This window comes from Phacochoerus africanus, chromosome 15 (assembly GCF_016906955.1).
Source record: "Phacochoerus africanus isolate WHEZ1 chromosome 15, ROS_Pafr_v1, whole genome shotgun sequence".
Taxonomy (NCBI): domain Eukaryota; kingdom Metazoa; phylum Chordata; class Mammalia; order Artiodactyla; family Suidae; genus Phacochoerus; species Phacochoerus africanus.
The window spans coordinates 67,937,024-67,954,227 of record NC_062558.1 but is presented as its reverse complement, the minus strand read 5'-3'; the positions used below and the strand labels follow the sequence as shown (position 1 = coordinate 67,954,227).

The 17,204-nt window shown below is 41.2% G+C and overlaps 1 long non-coding RNA gene across 1 annotated transcript in view; it reads right to left on the bottom strand.

The window, feature by feature from the left end:
- LOC125116424 (uncharacterized) overlaps positions 1-10,347 on the bottom strand; it is a 35,235-nt gene extending 24,888 nt beyond the window's left edge. Inside the window, exon 1 of the long non-coding RNA XR_007132320.1 lies at positions 10,037-10,347. This is a non-coding gene — a long non-coding RNA (uncharacterized LOC125116424). The remainder of the gene's footprint in view (positions 1-10,036) is intronic.
- Positions 10,348-17,204: the final 6,857 nt, after the last annotated feature.

Below are 17,204 nucleotides of genomic sequence, written 5' to 3'. Positions count from 1 at the left end.
AAGAACATCTGAACACAAAAACCTGTTGAAGATAGGACAAGTTGACTTTAAGGAGAAATCTTTTTTTTTTTGTCTTTTGTCTTTTGAGGGCTGTCCTCTCAGCATACGGAGGTTCCCAGGCTAGGGGTCTAATCGGAGGTGTAGCTGCCCACCTACGCAACAGCCACGGCTACATCAGATCCTAGCCACATCTGCAACCTATATCACAGCTCATGGCAACACCAGATCCTTAACCCACTGAGTGAGGCCAGGGATAGAAACCGCAACCTCATGGTTCCTAGTCAGGTTCGTTAGCCACTGAGCCACGACGGGAACTCCCCAAGGAGAAATCTTGATGAGATAATGCCAGTCTGGGAAAGGGTTTGAAGATTGCACGGTAGTCAGGGAGGTAGAAAAAAAAATCATTGCCTACCATCATGTAGAAATAAATGTTTTCTTTATAAAAATATTAAAAACATAGATTGATAAATAAGTGTAAAGTGACATATGTTTTGGTTTGTGGTCTGCTCATGTTTTATATTTCAGAGATGTTTACTTCACATCCTATTCCCTTTTTAACAGCATTAATGCTTTGGCCTTGTGCTATGTTCCAGGATATAATACATTCCCTATTTATAGTTCTGATAGCTTTAGTTTTCTGGAAACTCTGTCTGCTGAATTTTGCCATCTGTTGTATATGATGGGAAGTTTAGAAGAATCCAACATTAATGATATTTAAGTTATGATTTATTGGCATTTCTATTGTAAGCTTGAATTTTGAACTTTTTATGCATAATTGTGGTTTTACCTTACATTGGGCTGAAAGATGATAGAATTTCAGATAGCCTTTGTGACTGCTGACTTGGATTCACCATATACATCAGAATTTTGTTTTTTTCTAAGACTCAGGAAAAAATTATAATCTACTTTTATTACTAAAAAGACAAGTTTCTTCAATATAAATAAACTGGTAGTTCATGTGAATCAGATTATGTTTTATTTTTAAAAATAAACTTTTGAAAACTTAGATTTTAAAAGTTATGTACAGTTTGAATCATTTAAATATAATTGGAATACTGGTTGAGAATGTTATGCCTCTGCTTTCTATAATTTATACCCTTTAATTGAAGGCTTATGAGAATAATGTAATGTGTAAAAGGAAACATGACTAACGTGCAGATTTTTTTATCTAAGTGAATCAAGTAAAATAATTTGAGTGCTTATCTAATGAACCATAAGTGGTTCTCTAATAAATCATTAGACAAGCAGTGACTTTCATTTAAAAATGTGTTAATGTTTTCTTGAGGAACAAGGACTTTCCATTATTAAATAAAGACTAAATATTAAAATGCCCCAATATCCAGAATTATAACTATGCCTTTCTAAGATCATTTTTGTGTGATGTTAGTTGCACCCTAAAACCTTTATCTAATTGAAATGGTCATTTAAAATAAGTTTTAGAAAATTTAGGATGGTGTTGATTCTGTTTCTCTGATAGCCTGATGCAAGAGTTTTAATAATACTAATATGAATTCAATTTAATTTCATTGCTTCTTGAATTTTAGACTTTTAAAACTTTCTCAATGTATTAGAACAAATATTAACAGTTGCATTATGATTTTAAATTATTTATTATTGGTTTGTTTGTTTGGGTCACAGGTATAGCATATGGAAGTTCCCAGGCTAGGGACCAAATCAGAGCTGCAGCTGCTGGCCTACACTACAGCTCACAGTAGCACAGGAACATTAATTCACTGAGCAGGGTCAGGGATTGAACCCACATCCTCATGGATACTAGTCGGGTTCATTTCCACTGAGCCACAATGGGAACTCCCTGTTTACTTACTATTAAGCTATTTTTTTAAAAAAACGAAACAGGAAATATATTGAGAAGTGATATATTGAGAAGTGGTTATGTTTACAGAGGGCTTTTTAAATGTGTTGTATTTCTGAAATGTAAACTTAACATTTTTGAATGCATGCTTAAGTAACAGGGCAATAAACAAAGAAATGAAAAACTATAGTAAAGTGCATGTTTTATCAAATTGAACAATTTGAGGAGCTCCCGCTGTGGCTCAGTGGTAACGGACCTGACTAGTATCCATGAGGATGTGGGTTCTAACCCTGGACTTACTCAGTGGGTTAAGCATCCAGCATTGCCATGAGCTGTGGTGTAGGTCACAGAGGTGGCTCAGATCCTGCATTGCTGTGGCTGTGGCATAGGCTGGCCGCTGCAGCTCCAATTCGACCCCTAGCCTAGGAACTTCCATATGCCACAGGTTCAGCCCTAAAACACACACACACACAGATTGAACCATTTGAGTAGTTTTGACATGTACTTTTGGTTGAATATAAACTTTAATGCGGTAATTCTTTTTTAATGTATGCCTCTTTGAGTTAAAAAATGCATATATGCATAGGTAAAATATGGCCAGAACATACTCCAAAATGTTAACAGAAGTTTTCTCCTCAAAGTAATAGATTTTTATTTCCTTTTTCATACTTTTATATTTTCCAAATTTCTATAAGTGCATTAATGTTTTTATTACTCAATGAATTTATTACATTTATAGTTGTACAATGATCATCACAATCCATTTTTATAGGATTTCCATCCCATAACCCCAGTGCATCCCCCCACCCCCCGAACTGTCTCCTTTGGAAACCATAAGTTTTTCAAAGTCTGTGAGTCAGTATCTGTTCTGCAAAGAAGTTCATTGTGTACTTTTTTCAGATTCCACATGTCAGTGAAAGCATTTGATGATGTTGGTGTCTCATTGTTAAGAGCAGTAATTTTTGAGTCATTAAAGGAAAACAATAAAGGCTAACAAAGAGCTTGAGAGGAATGGCCATCTGATTTTATTGGTAAATTATCTTTAATAAGAAGACTGAAAAATAGGCCAGAGAAGAGAGTGAAACCTGGTGAGCCATGGTATAAGGCTGGGAGAGCTCACAAAAGATCTGGATCTGAAAGAGTTGTCTAGTTACAGAGTGAAGAATGAATTTGAAGAAGTTGACAGGTACAAAGTCCACTGAGTAGACAGTTACAAGAATTTGGAGGAAAAATTACAAAGTCTTTGCTTATATTGAGACACAAACCTTGTGTACTTTCTCAAATCCTATCTCCTTCTCTTTGTCTAGACCAGAGCCTCATTTGTGCTAAGCTGCTGCTCCACCTTTGAAGTTGGATGAAGTATCACACCTTAGGCATGAGATCTGCCCACCTGAGAGCCACCACGCAGCCAAATGATACAACCATAAGTTGGGGGGCACTTAGTTCTCTGCAGGGTAAACCTTCACCAATGGAACCAGGAGAGATGGCCACAGGTACACCCTTCTCCTCTCTCTCTGTCTCTCTCTCTCTGTGTCTTGTCATGATCTGTGCATGTGGGTCAAAAAAATAATTTTCCAGATTCATAGCAAGGTGAAGTGAAAGAGGAGTTTATTGAGATAAGAGGTGCTGCTAACATAGCAGGACAACTTCCTGATGATCGGGGAGAGCCAACCCCAGGTGCATGGTCATGTCTGTTTTTATAGCCCAGGGAGAGGAGAGGTCTTATGATACACCTGCTGACCTGCTGACTGGTTGGGGAAAGAGGGGTCTTAGGATATACTTGGTGGTTGGTTGGGGCCTGTAAGGCCCCTATAGGGGCAGGGTGAGAAGTGGGCCACATACCTTTCCTCATGGGGGCAGGAAGGAGTAGGCAAGGTTGCTCAAAGGTGGGAGGTGGCATTACAATGTGACTGATGGGACAATGATAAGGGTCTGGTAATTCTTGTCTTGGCCAGAGGCTTTGAGTTCTATTTCCTTGAAGAGGCCTTGAAGTCCAGCATGTCTTTCTCTCTCTCTCTCAGGCCAGTCTGAGATAAAATTCTACCATAACCCTTCCAGAGAATTCCCATGCCTGCTGAGTGATTTGTGGTATCATTACACAGTAGTAACCAGTGTGGCAATACAGTGCATCTCACCAAGTCACTTCTCCCCTTGACTCCTTCCCTCTTCCCCTTCACTCTATCACTCTAAACTGGTAACTAGAGTTATTCTATTTCTGACTAGAATACTTCATGCTACACTTTCCACAGTAGCTGGGCTTAGTGGGCTTTACCAACATCTTGACAGGGGAAATGAATGGAGAAGACAAAAATTCAGGAGGTATTTAGAAGGTGGCATTGGCACCAGTTTGGTGGCTAATCTAATATGTTGGGAGCAAGGGTCAAGAGTGTATTTAAGCTAACTCTTAGGTTTTTAATTTGGATGATCAAGTGGCCAGCACTAGCACAATTCCTAGCATATATTAAGCCCTCAGTCAATATTTACTGAATGAGTGAATGTATGAATGTACTATTACTAAGGTAAAGACTATAGGAGGTGTATTTATTACTGTATCGCATATAGAAAAAGCTCAAAGAGATTTAAACAAACATTAGAAGGGGGTATCACCAGTCCTTTCTTATGAGGACCTGATGCAGATGTGTATGAATGAGCGGTCAAGGCCTTGGAAAGAGGGGTGAGATGTTGAGCCTAGAAGCATATTGACAGACTGTCTGCATTTCAAACAGATTTTATTCTTGTTGAACCTGAACCTGAACCTAGTCTATTCCAAATAATAAAGCGGAGTTTAAGCGATCTCAGTTGTCCATGATTCATAGAGGAACTAGGCACAGTTAACCTAGTGCTAAGTCCCAGATCTCTCATTTCTGAGCTATTTCACAAAAACCACAGAAGAGAGTGAAAGAGCCTTCCAGAGATTATCTGGCCTGGTTCCCCCAGCTTAGGGATGATTTGGCACACAGATTTAAGGAAAAGCACTGCTATTTGTTTTTCTGTAGAGTTGACTGACACTGAACTACCAAATAACAATATTATGTTATAGAAAAGCTGGCCAAGAAAAGCTTACAAAACTAAAAAGTAAGGAATATCTTTTATTCAACGATAATAGAGTGAGTGACCCCCTGAAGGTACAATTATTTTCTTGCAAAGTTTGGGGTATTTTGGCCTAAATGGAATTTATGGCCAAGAATAAATGCTAGAGTAGAAATGGCTGTAAAATAATTATTGTGCTTGGTGCTAAAACTAAAATTACTGGTGTAAAACTATAATGAAAAGTCCAGTGGCAATCAGAGTGGAGCAGTATCTTATGTTATGAAGACATTGAGAAACAGGAAAATCAAGTATAGTCAAACATTTGACATGTTTTCTTTTTTTTTTTTTAGGGCCGCATCCGAGGCATATGGAGGTTCCTAGGCTAGGGGTCCAATCGGAGCTACAGCTGCCAGCCTACACCACAGTCACAGCAACCACAGGATCTGAGCCACATCTGCAACCTATACCACAGCTCACGACAATGCCAGATCCCTAACCCACAGCATTAGGCCAGGGATCGAACCCACAACCACCTGATTCCTCGTCAGATTTGCTTCCACTGCGCCGTGACGGAACGCCTGACATATGTTTTCTTAAAAAAATATACATAACTAACTCTGTTCCAGGCACTGTTCTAAGAAATTTACAAATACTATTTATTTAATCCTCATAACAACCCTATTAGAGTTCCCTTGGTGGTGCAGTGAGTTAAGAATCTAGTTTTGTCACTGCTGTGGCTCCAGTCACAGCTGTGATGCAGGTTTATTCCCTGGCCCCGGAAGTTCCTCAGGTCATGGGCACAGCCAAAAAAAAAGAATAATCTTATTAAGAGACACAATTTTTGGCTCTTTTCACAGATGAGGAAACTAAAGCACCAAAAGGGTAAGTAATTTGCCCACACTAGTGAGGTGCACTCAGGATTCAAATTCATTTCCCAATTGCTTTGCATTTGAGAGCCAGGCTGTTCAGACAATCAGCATATCTTTAAACGTGCAGCATAGCACGTTGATTATATGATGAAGAACACAGAGGAACTGAGAGGAAGTGAGGAGAATGCACATTTATGTTTCCTATCTCATGTTTACTTCAGTACATACACTTGCTGAGTAAAATGGTAAATAGAGTTAACCACACTGTACATTGTTTCTTGTTTTCTTTCTCTATCCCCCCCCACTAGGTGAGTATATAGTCTGATTCACATATTTATATGCAAATAGGATTAAACTCCATCTGAATGGTCAAGTTCCATCATGGAGCAGGAGCCACTGAGGAATAAACTCGAGAGGTTGGAAAAGCAAAAAAAATTTTTGAGCTTATACTAATTGAGGGACACCTTGTTTCCCACTGCTGGTCGAGATATAAGACTTTTAATTAATCCATTCAACAATACATGTTAGGTGCCTTTTTATAAGACAAGCCCTGTTTTAGACTGCAGATTTTCTGACTGTTCTATGAATAGGATCAACCAAGTTCCTATTTGCACAGATCATACATTCCAGAGGTAAGACACACAATAATCAAGTAATTAGGCAAACATTTAAGGTACAACTAGGGTGATTGGTTAGAGAATAGCTATGGCTGTGTTGCACCTATACTAGATGGGGTGACCAGAGGTCTTCTCTTAGCTGACTTTGAACAGAGACCCTGAATGAGGCAAGGGGAACCATGCAAAGACTGGGTGTTGAAGGCATTGGAAACAGCAAATGCAGAGACCTTGGAGCAGGAGTTTGTTTGATATTTTTTGAGGAACAGTGAGAAGGCTGGTGTGACTGGAGAGAGAATGAGCAAGGAGAAAGCGACAGAAGATGAGATGAGAGAATTAAACAAGAGCCAAATCATATGGGCCATTCTTAGGAGAGTGGATTTTATCCCAAATGTGATGGGAGACAATTAGAAGGTGTTGAGCAGAAAGAGTGAACACATTTCATTTATATTTTAAAAGGACTGCTTTGGCTGCTGTGGAGAATGAAATGTAGGGTGAAAGAGTGGAAGTGGGAAAAATACTTAGGAGCCTATTACACTAGGTTTGCCAAGAAATGATGTTTGGACTGGTTGCTAGTTTAGGAGCTAGTAACAAGCGACGGGGTTTGTCATACATCTATATCTATATCCATATCCATGTCCACCTCTATAAATTAGAGATGATAAGAGTGGCTAATAGATTGGATGTGGTGTATGAAGGAGAGCAGTCTAGGGTGATGGGAAGGGGGGAACTGCATTATTATTTGGAAAATATTTCTAAGGGAAGATGATGAGAGTAAACTGCATGGGAGACATTTTGAGGTAAAGTGGGGTTAGGGCCCTGACCAGAATGGTCACCATCCTCCTCTTTCTCTCTTAGGAGACTTTCTTGGTAACATTATAAGAGGCCCACAAGAGGGCACACTTCTCTCATCCAGTCAGAATCATGGACACCTGTTCCAGTCCCTTCCTCTCCTGAAGTCAGACCAGTCATGGCCAGAGAAAATTCTACCTTTTTTGCAGGTAGTGAAAAAACTTACTAAAGGAAGTAGGGATCTGGATGAATATAGAATCTATGCTATAGATATATTGTAAATAAATATATACATATTTCATATATTTAAAATACATATACCAATGTATATGATATGAATATACCCATTGCATGTATAGACCTATATTATCATTTACCTGTTATAGGTACTTTATCTTGCTTTATAGTTCAGTACTCTTCTCAGTTCCTTTGTCAGCCTCCCTCATCACTACTGAAGGTAATTTTTAAGCCAAAAGTCTCTCAAAAATTCATTCCTTCTCCTTCTGGGCCCTAGTACACATGGAAAACACTACCTGGACATAGCAACTTTTAGAAACTAAAACATGGTAGTGCAGGAAAGAAAAGCCAGTCCAGTCCTTTTACTTTAAAATGGAAGAATCTGAGCCTGGAGAATTTAAGACTAATGTAAGTTCCAGCAGTTGCCCTGTGTACACAATAGTGCTGACTTTCCTGGAATTGTGTTGATGTGCATCTAAAGAATTTCTTAGTTCCCTCATTATCATTTGATACTGAGGCCGTCCTAATCAGATTCCTCTATAACTAGCAAAGGGAGGAGATGTGCAGGAGAAGGAAGAGGAGGTAAAGAAAGTTTTTTTGTTTTGCACCTATCCATTGATACATTATCGTCACCTTTGTGAAGTTTTCTCAAAGAGTGATCTTCTCTGGGAAGTGGTTATAATGGGAAACCCAGAATTCAATTTCATGGGTTTTTTAATAGCCACATCATGAGGAAAGCCTATGTATCATTAACATTTCATCTAGTTTCTTTTAATTAGACTAGAAACTGTCAAGGCAAGGATTGGAGATGTGACTAGAGGGTTCTGGTTTTAATTATCCAACAGATGTAAAAACTCATACTTTTTTTTTTCTTTTTATGGCTGTGCCCCTGGCATAGGCTAGGAGTGGAATTAGAGCTGTAGCTCCTGGCTTATACCACAGCCATAGCAATGCCAGATCCAAGGTGTATCTGTGACCTATATCACAGCTCAAGGCAATGCCAGATCCTTAACCCACTGAGCAAGGCCATAGATCGAACCTGTGACCTCACGGATACTAGTCAGACTCATTTCCGCTGAGCCAAGATGGGAACTCCCAAAAACTCATACTTTTAAAGGAGGCCAATTTTTACCTCTGAAGACTGACTTTTCCAACTTTCATTGCCTACAACTCTTATTTTAGTGATGAATCCTACTCTCATTAAGAGTAACAATAACAGGAGTTCCCATCGTGTCGCAGCAGAAGCGAATCCAACTAGGAACCATGAGGTTGTGAGTTCGATCCCTCACCTTGCTCGGTGGGTTAAGGATCTGGCATTGCCGTGAGCTGTAGTGTAGGTTGCAGAGGCCGCTCGGATCCCACGTTGCTGTGGCTCTGGCATAGGCCAGCAGCTACAGCTCTGATTAGACCCCTAGCCTGGGAACCTCCATATGCTGCACATGCAGCCCTAAAAAGACAAAAGGAAAAAAAAAAGTAACAATAATAGAAGTTCCCTTTGTGGCTCAGTGGTTAAAGAATCTGGCTAGCATCCATGAGGATCTGGGTTTGATCCCTGGACTCAGCTAGTAGGTTAAGGACCTGGTGTTGCCTTGTGCTGTGGTGTAGGTTGCAGACACAGCTTGGATCCAGGGTTGCTGTGGCTCTGGCTTGGGTAGGCAGTTACAGCTCCGATTGGACCCCTAGCCTGGGAACCTCTATGTGCTGTAGGTGTGGTCCTAAAAGACAAAAAAAAATAAGAGTAACAGTAACAATTATGGAATTCTTCTTATGCATTGGGCTTCGTCTTAGGCACTTGATTTGCACTATCTCATTAACCCTAAATCCTTATACCACCTCTATACTATAGTTAAAAGTTACATTTTAGGAACAGTGAAACTGAGGCACCAGGCACCAAGAGGTAGAGTAACTTGCCACAAAGCAATGGAAGAGCTATTATTTGAACATTATACCCTGGGTGCTTAATATCCTATATGCTTTTGATTATTCTCAGTGAAGCCCAGCAATCTTTGGTAAGGAAACATTAAAGCTTATTCATTTCCAGCTGGTGATGAAGGTGGGACCAGAGAACCCATTTATGCACTTTGCCCCAAATGGGGGAGATCTGCTGTTGAGACTGTGAATAGACATTTTATTTTGGTGGAGACTATGAGACTGAGGCTGTCAGATGAAAAAGGACCAACATCTTTTAATACCATTTCCCTCTCGGTGGTAATTTTTTTCCTTTAGGATATTTCTTCCTCTGGTTTTGTAAACTGTCACAAAACATTTGCACAATGACGTGGGGGATGTTAATGACACTCCTAGATCAAAATCTAAAGACAACTTGGATGAAGGATAACTTTTAAGAAGGAACACGTTCTGCCCTCGCCTTGGTTAAACAAATCGAATGGAAACGATTTGTTCAGACTGGAGCATTCAACAGACGCAAGCTTTTAGAAACAGCCCTGACTCCTTGGCAAACACCGTTGCTTAGCGAGACATCAAAATTCCAGAGCCCAAACAAATGCAGGAGGGCTCACCCACCCGCCTTATGCAGGCTGCTCCGAAGCTCAGGTTTTGGGGAAAGTCTGGAGCGCACTGTAGCTCCTCCCTCTTCTAGTTAAGAGGCGGCGTGAGGGGCGAGGGGAAAAGGAGCAAGCCCCGCCGCCCAGCCTCATTTCGGATGACACCCCTCGCCTTACCGGGTAGGTGAAGGGGAGGCAGGGGCGAGGTGCTCCGCGAGAGGAAACGCCGGCGTCTGAGCGCAGAGCCAAGGGCAAGAGAGAAGGAATCTGGCTCTCAGTCCCCAGCGCGATTAGCGCGCCCCTCCCCCCAGGAAACGTGCCCGCCGGTCCTTCCACCCTTCAACACCTCCCAGGTACTTGGGTTGTAAAATCCCACGCTGTGGGGCGGACTCGGTGAAGGGGAGGGGCGAGGCGTTGGCACTGCCCCAGCACCCAATCTCCCCGCTTCTCGTTGTATCTCCAGCTTCCCTCCACCAAACCAACAACCCTCCCCCGAACCCCGGCGCGGCTCCAGTACAACAACCCTAAGCCGCGGCTCTAGGCGCCCTTTCCAAGCCTACATTCCCCGGCCGGCCCTTATAGAGCCCCCCGGATCTCTTCTGCTTTTGGACCCTTTTTGTCTGGGCCACAGGGAGGAGCTGCAACCGCGATAGCCCCACCCTTCAGGTTCTTGGACCACCCCAGCCCCTAGAACATCTGGGTGCGGGAGTTAGCGTACCAGATGTTGCTTTCGGGCGGCCAGATGTGCGCGCTCCCCCGCCCCGGGCCTAGCGGCTGGCGAGTCTGGGCAGACGCACAGGAGGGGCTGGGAGTTTTCCCTCGGAGCTGACTTAAAAGCCGGCAGAACCTCAGCCCCCCTGGGCTCTCCGCCTTGGCCTCCAGGAGCTCCCGGACGTGCTGCCAAAAGGAAAAGTTTCCAACCCATCCTTAGCCCCGCTGCTGAACAATCCCCGGAGCTTCACAAACCTGCAGAGAAAACAGAGAAGCCCTGCGGGATTCCCCAAAGAAAAACTTTGTGATTTGACCTTTCTACTCTGGTCCCGGCCTTGGGACTCCAGGTGCACAGCCAGCAAACTGCAGGTGTGGAGGAAGAAGTTACAGTAGGCTTGCATTTGGGGCTTGCCCTAAAGCGCTCTTTGACCGATTGTGGAGTCCATTTTGAAGTTGCAGGTCGTATTCCACCTGGTACAAGCAGTTCAGAGCGGGAGAAAAGCCAGATGAACCCTGTGACTCAGTCCCTTTGGAATGTGCCTGGAATAATAAGGGGGACTTGAAAGGTTTTTATGGCCGAGGTAGCTGGTGGAGACCAGGCTCCTGCGCCTGCTGTTGGCAGACGGCCGAGGGGGGCAGTCTTGCCTTTTGCAGTGCAGCAATGCCTGCAAACAGGACAAAAATAGTCAGAGCATCTGGTTTAAATCAACCAAAAAGCATTTCTATCTGCTTAACCCACCGTCCTACGGAACCGACAGAACAGGACAAGACAGATATAGTCCTGGTACTCTTTAACACTCCAGTAATAGCTAAACCCAATCATATTTTACCACTGGGATTTCTAAGTGTCCTAATGTACAAACTGTCGTTATTTTATAGATGTTGCAAATTAAACTTCCTTTTCTGAGGTTGTGTGTGGGCATGTGCCTAAGTATTTACATTTGCAAGGAACGCTCTAAATATGTGGTCTTTTTTTTTTTTTTCCTTTGGGGGTAATTTATTTTGTTGAACCATACCGCCCTAAAATAAATGAAAAAAAGTATCTGAAGCAACATCTGGGTTGCTTACACTACTAAATGTATAGTGGCATTTCCTCCCTTAATGCCCTACTCAGAATTCCAAAGGCAAGTTGGAACAAAAGGAAAACGTGTCTCCTTGCAAAGAGAGGACCTGTGCCAAGAATTACAGTCACAGGGTAAATAACCTTGTTTTCTCCTTCATCAGTGGCCGCTACCAAACCTTGTTCTTGGAATGTGGCCAACAGTCTGTCTGGTGGAGGGTGCTGCTAATTAGAGAGAGACCATAAACCTCTGTCAAAGAGAGCATATGACCTTGCCTTCAAGTCTAAACAATAAAGCTGGCAAACTGCAGACTGCACACCAGGCTGGCTGCCCTGCAGATTCCCTAAATAGGAACAGGATGAAGGCCAGGCTTAAGAGGTTACCATAGCTCTGCTCTCACACTTTGAGGAATCAGTCACTCCACTTCCCAGTATAAGTTGTTTCAATTACTCTGTACAATCTATTTAGAGGTGAGCAGCTTACAGGGAGAACTCATTGTCTAATCTAAATGAGAAAGCAGTTATTACTTTCTGCAGTCCAATGTACTTTGAGTCTGTAGGGTCAAATATCAACCACATCTCATGTAACTTTACTTTGCACTTTGGAAGGTATATATCCTTTTAATGTCAGTTATTTATCCCTGCTTTTCTGAAATCCTTTTTTTTTCCTATTAAGTTTACAAAATCAAGTTTTTCTTCCCCCTCCTTAGCCATCTACAGTCTTTTCTAATTTCAGAATTTGTTATAAGGTGAACACCACAGCCTCTTCTGTACATTGCTTAATGTTAAATTGGCTTTTTTCTTTTTTTTCTTTTAAATGGGCATCTTCTCAGACTATAGTAAAATAGAGTTTCTCGTCTTTCCTTCTTTGTCTAATTTACCTCCCTTGGACCCCCTGCAAGCTTTAATTTTATACAGTATGCTGTAAACTATAAATAGTATAGTTCCACTTTTCTAGAACATATGGAAACTGTTGCCTGCTATATATCCTAACTGTATTTGCTTTCAACTTAAAGACAATGAAATTCATCTCCTGTGTAAAAAGGCATTTGGCCCTTTTTTGTGTTTCATTAGTTCAAACCTAGTAGGGATGGCCAATAAGAACATGAAAAAATGCTCAACATCACTGATTATTAGAGAAATGCAAATCAAAACTACCATGAAGTACCACCTCACACCAGTCAGAACAGCCATCATTAATAAGTCCACAAATAACAAATGCTGGAGAGGGTGTGGAGAAAAGGGAGCCCTCCTACATTGTTAGTGGGAATGTAAATTGGTACAAACACTATGGAAAAGTGTGGAGGTACTTTAGAAAACTATACCTAGAACTACTATATGACCCAGCAATCCCACTCTTGGGCATATGTCCAGACAAAACTTTCCTTGAAAAAGACACATGCACAATATGTTCATTGTAGCACTATTCACAATAGCCAAGACAGGGAAACAACCCACATGTCCATCAACAGATGATTGGGAATTCCCGTAGTGGTGCAGTGGTTAACGAATCTGACTAGGAACCATGAGGTTGCGGGTTCGATCCCTGCCCTTGCTCAGTGGGTTAACGATCCGGCGTTGCCGTGAGCTGTGGTGTAGGTTGCAGACGCGGCTCAGATCCTGAGTTGCTGTGGCTCTGGCGTAGGCTGGCAGCTACAGCTCCGATTAGACCCCTAGCCTGGGAACCTCCATATGCCGTGGGAACGGCCCAAGAAATGGCAAAAAGACAAAAACAAAAACAAACAAACGAAAAAAAAACCAGATGATTGGAATAGAAAGATATGGTATATAGACACAGTGGAATATTACTCAGCCCTAAAAAGAGCAAAATAATGCCATTTGCAGCAACATGGATGGAACTAGAGAGTCTCATACTAAGTGAAGCAAGTCAGAAAGAGAAAGATAAATACTATATGATATTACATATCTGGAGTCTAATATTTGGCGCAAATGAACCTTTCCACAGAAAAGAAAATCATGGACATGGAGAAGAGGCTTGTGGTTGCTAAGGGGGAGGGGGAGGGGGAGGGAGTGGGATGGATTGGGAATTTGGTGTTAATAGATGCAAACTATTGCCTTTGGAATGAATAAGCAATGAGATCCTGCTGGCTCGCACTGGGAACTATGTCACTTGTGATGGAGCATGATAATGTAAGAAAAAAGAATGTATACATGTATGTGTAACTGGGTCACCTTGCTGTACAGTATAAAATTGACAGAATACTGTAAACCAGGTATAATGCAAAAAATAAAAATTGCTACAAAACAAAACAAAAAAACCTAGTAGGGAACAACACATGAAAATTCTTCTTGTGAACACAGCACGTAAAAGGGTTTACAAGGTGTGGTTTGAAGAGAGGAAGCCATGGAGTAAATGCTGGTGAGAAGGTGAGGAAGCAAGGAAGCAAAGCATTTCCTGAGTGGATACTAGTGACATCCTATTTTCAAATCTCTTCCTGTTTGTCTTCTATAACAGATATACAAGTGTTAGTTATCACAACTTAACACCAGGGGCATCACAAACCTTATAATTCTTCCTCTTCCAAATTCTTCCTCTTAAAGCATGTGCTGCAATGTTCCCTTTCTTTATAAGATAAACTAATAATGTCCAAGATTTTTAATTCCTACATGTTCAATTAGTCTAACAACTTTACCTTTCAAGGTAAATAGTTTCCTTGGGAACTTAATTTTAGGGATACTGTGATGGTTAATTTTATCAGTCAGCCAGATAGGCCACTGCACTCAGACATTTGGTCAAACATTAGGCTAGATGTTACTCTGAAGGTTTTTTTTTGTTTGTTTGTTTTTGTTGTTTTAGATGAAATTAGCATTTAAATCAGCAGACCTCATACACTAAAGTACATTACCCTTCATAATGTGGGTGAGCCTCATCCAATTAGTTGAAGGCCCTAAAAGCTAATTCTGGTTTTGGATACTGATGGCACCTCTGCGGTGCCAGCAAGCAGGTTTGGTTCCCTGGGCCGCACAGTCGGTTAAAAGGATCCTGCGTTGCTGCAGTTGTGGTATAGGTTGCAACTGTGGCTCAGATCTGATCCCTGGCCCAGGAACTCTGTATGCTGTGTGGCAGCCAAAAGAAGAAAAAAAGAAATTCTACCTATGGAATGCCTTTGGACTGGAGCTCTTTCCTTGGTTTCTTTTTTTTTTTTTTGTCTTTTTGCTATTCTTGGGCCGCTCCCACGGCACATGGAGGTTCCCAGGCTAGGGGTAGAACGGGAGCGGTAGCCACCAGCCTACGCCAGAGCCACAGCAACGCCGGATCCAAGCTGCATCTGCAACCTACACCACAGCTCACGGCAACGCCGGATCGTCAACCCACTGAGCAAGGGCAGGGACCGAACCCACAACCCCATGGTTCCTAGTCGGATCCATCAACCACTGCGCCATGACGGGGAAGCCTTTCCTTGGTTTCTAGTCAGCCATCCTGACCTGCAGATTTGGAACTTGATAGCCTGTTGACTCCTGGCACTACCATGATCTGCTGTAGCCCTCAAATTCAGAGTAACAGTTTAGGCCTAACATTCTGAAGGGGTAAATCTCCATATAAATTCCAAATTCTTCCCCAATACTTTGAGACAGCATTCTGTCAAAACTCATTCTAACTCAGCCAGATACTCTAACCTGGCTTCCTTGACTCTTCTCACTCACCTTTTCCAAATTTCAGCGTTAAACAATGCTTAGGAGAGAAAAATTTCTCTTCCAAGGCTGATGTGCAAAACCATCTGCTCCTGTTCTTCACCTCTTTTGTCTCTTCACAAACTTCTCTTTCTGTATTTCCCAAAGATACAGTTTGAAAAGATAAGAAACTGTGACAGTTCTATAGGACACAAAGTTAAAAGCACCTTGAAAAACTTGCAAGGCTACCAAAAAATGTATTAACGTTTCAAGAAATTCTGCTTTAGATAAAAGTTATGCCCTGAGTACTTCAGGTGAGAGATGATGATGGCTTCAACTTGGGAAAATAAAGGGAAGGTGAGTTTAATGGTCAAATTCAGGATATATTTTGCAGAGGGCAAAAGGACTTACTAACATGTCCGATGTAAAAGGTAAAGAAGAAATCCAAGAATTAAAAAAAAATCAAAAACCAAAATCGAAACCTGCTCTGAGAGAAACCAAATAAACTGTTCAATAATCTAGAAGAAATCAAAGCGTAAATAATATTCCATCCAAACATTTGGTAACAGTGAATTTATTATTTTTAAAGCAAGAATTTTAAAAATTCTTTTATTAATTGCTATGCTCTCCTATTTGGATATAGACATTGTGTAAAAACAAAACAGAGCTACTGTACACAGTAGACCCTCAAGATACATATATTTGGCTATGTCCATGGCATTTGGAAGTTCCTGGGCTAGGAACTTCCATGGCAATGACCTGAGCCTCTGCAGTGACAATGCCAGACCCTTGACCTGCTGTGCCACAAGGGAACTCCTCAAGGAATATTTTTGAATGAAAAAAATTACACTAATTTGATTTACACATAATGCCCAAATACCATACTTTCCTTTTTTCCTCTTTCCTCTTGTCCTTAATCTGGGGTTGCTAGATAAACTAAGTGTAAACGGAGTGATTTTCCTGCTTCTTTAGAGCACAGTCTTAGTATCCTACATTTATGAACAGTTATCAATCTTGTGCTTTAAATTTACAATTCAAAACATTATCTTAGAAAAAGCAATTTTAAAAACAGTATCAAAACCAGACCATATGGAGAGTGTTTCAAGAATAGAATATTGATGGGTAGGTAAAAGTGAACAATGTTTTCTAGGGAACAGTCAGTCTTTGACATGATTTTTTTTCCATGAATCTTTCTCAAGAAGAGTGAACCACCTAAGGGGAGAATAAAACACTGAAAAAAAATTGCTGCAGTTCGTACGTTCACTGTGTTCTTTTAAATTTTTATTTGCATTTCTAACTTCTTTGCATCATCACAAGGACATATATCCTAATAAAAATGAAAATATAACTATTTGGAAATACTTTAGCACATTATATATACTATCATAATGAAGTAACAAAAAGAAACTTTTTTTTTTTTTTGCTTTTTAGGGCCACTCTCAAGGCATATGGAGAGTCCCATGCTAGGGGTCAAATTGGAGCTGTAGCTGCCGGCCTAAGCCACTGCCACAGCAACATGGGATCCAAACTTACCTGTGACCCACACCATAGCTCATGGCAACGCCGGATCCTTAACCCATGGAGCAAGGCCAGGGAGCAAACCTGAGTCCTCATGCATGCTAGTCAGATTTGTTAACCACTGAGCCACGATGGAAACTCCCACAAAGAAATTTTTTTAAACACAATTTCTCTGAAAAGCTTAAATGTGAGGCAGACAGACATCTGACTTTAAAAACAGATGGAACCCCAGAATATTTCCAGGATACATAAAATTGAATTTTTTTTATGTCTGAGACAGCTAACATATAAATTGATATGTTATATGCTATAAATTGATGGCTAGGGTTTCTGTGCTAATTGTTTTTTCCTATCTTCGCTAACATCCAAATGTAACAATTGTTTTCTTTTGAAATCCTATGGATTAGCATTCCAGGATATGTA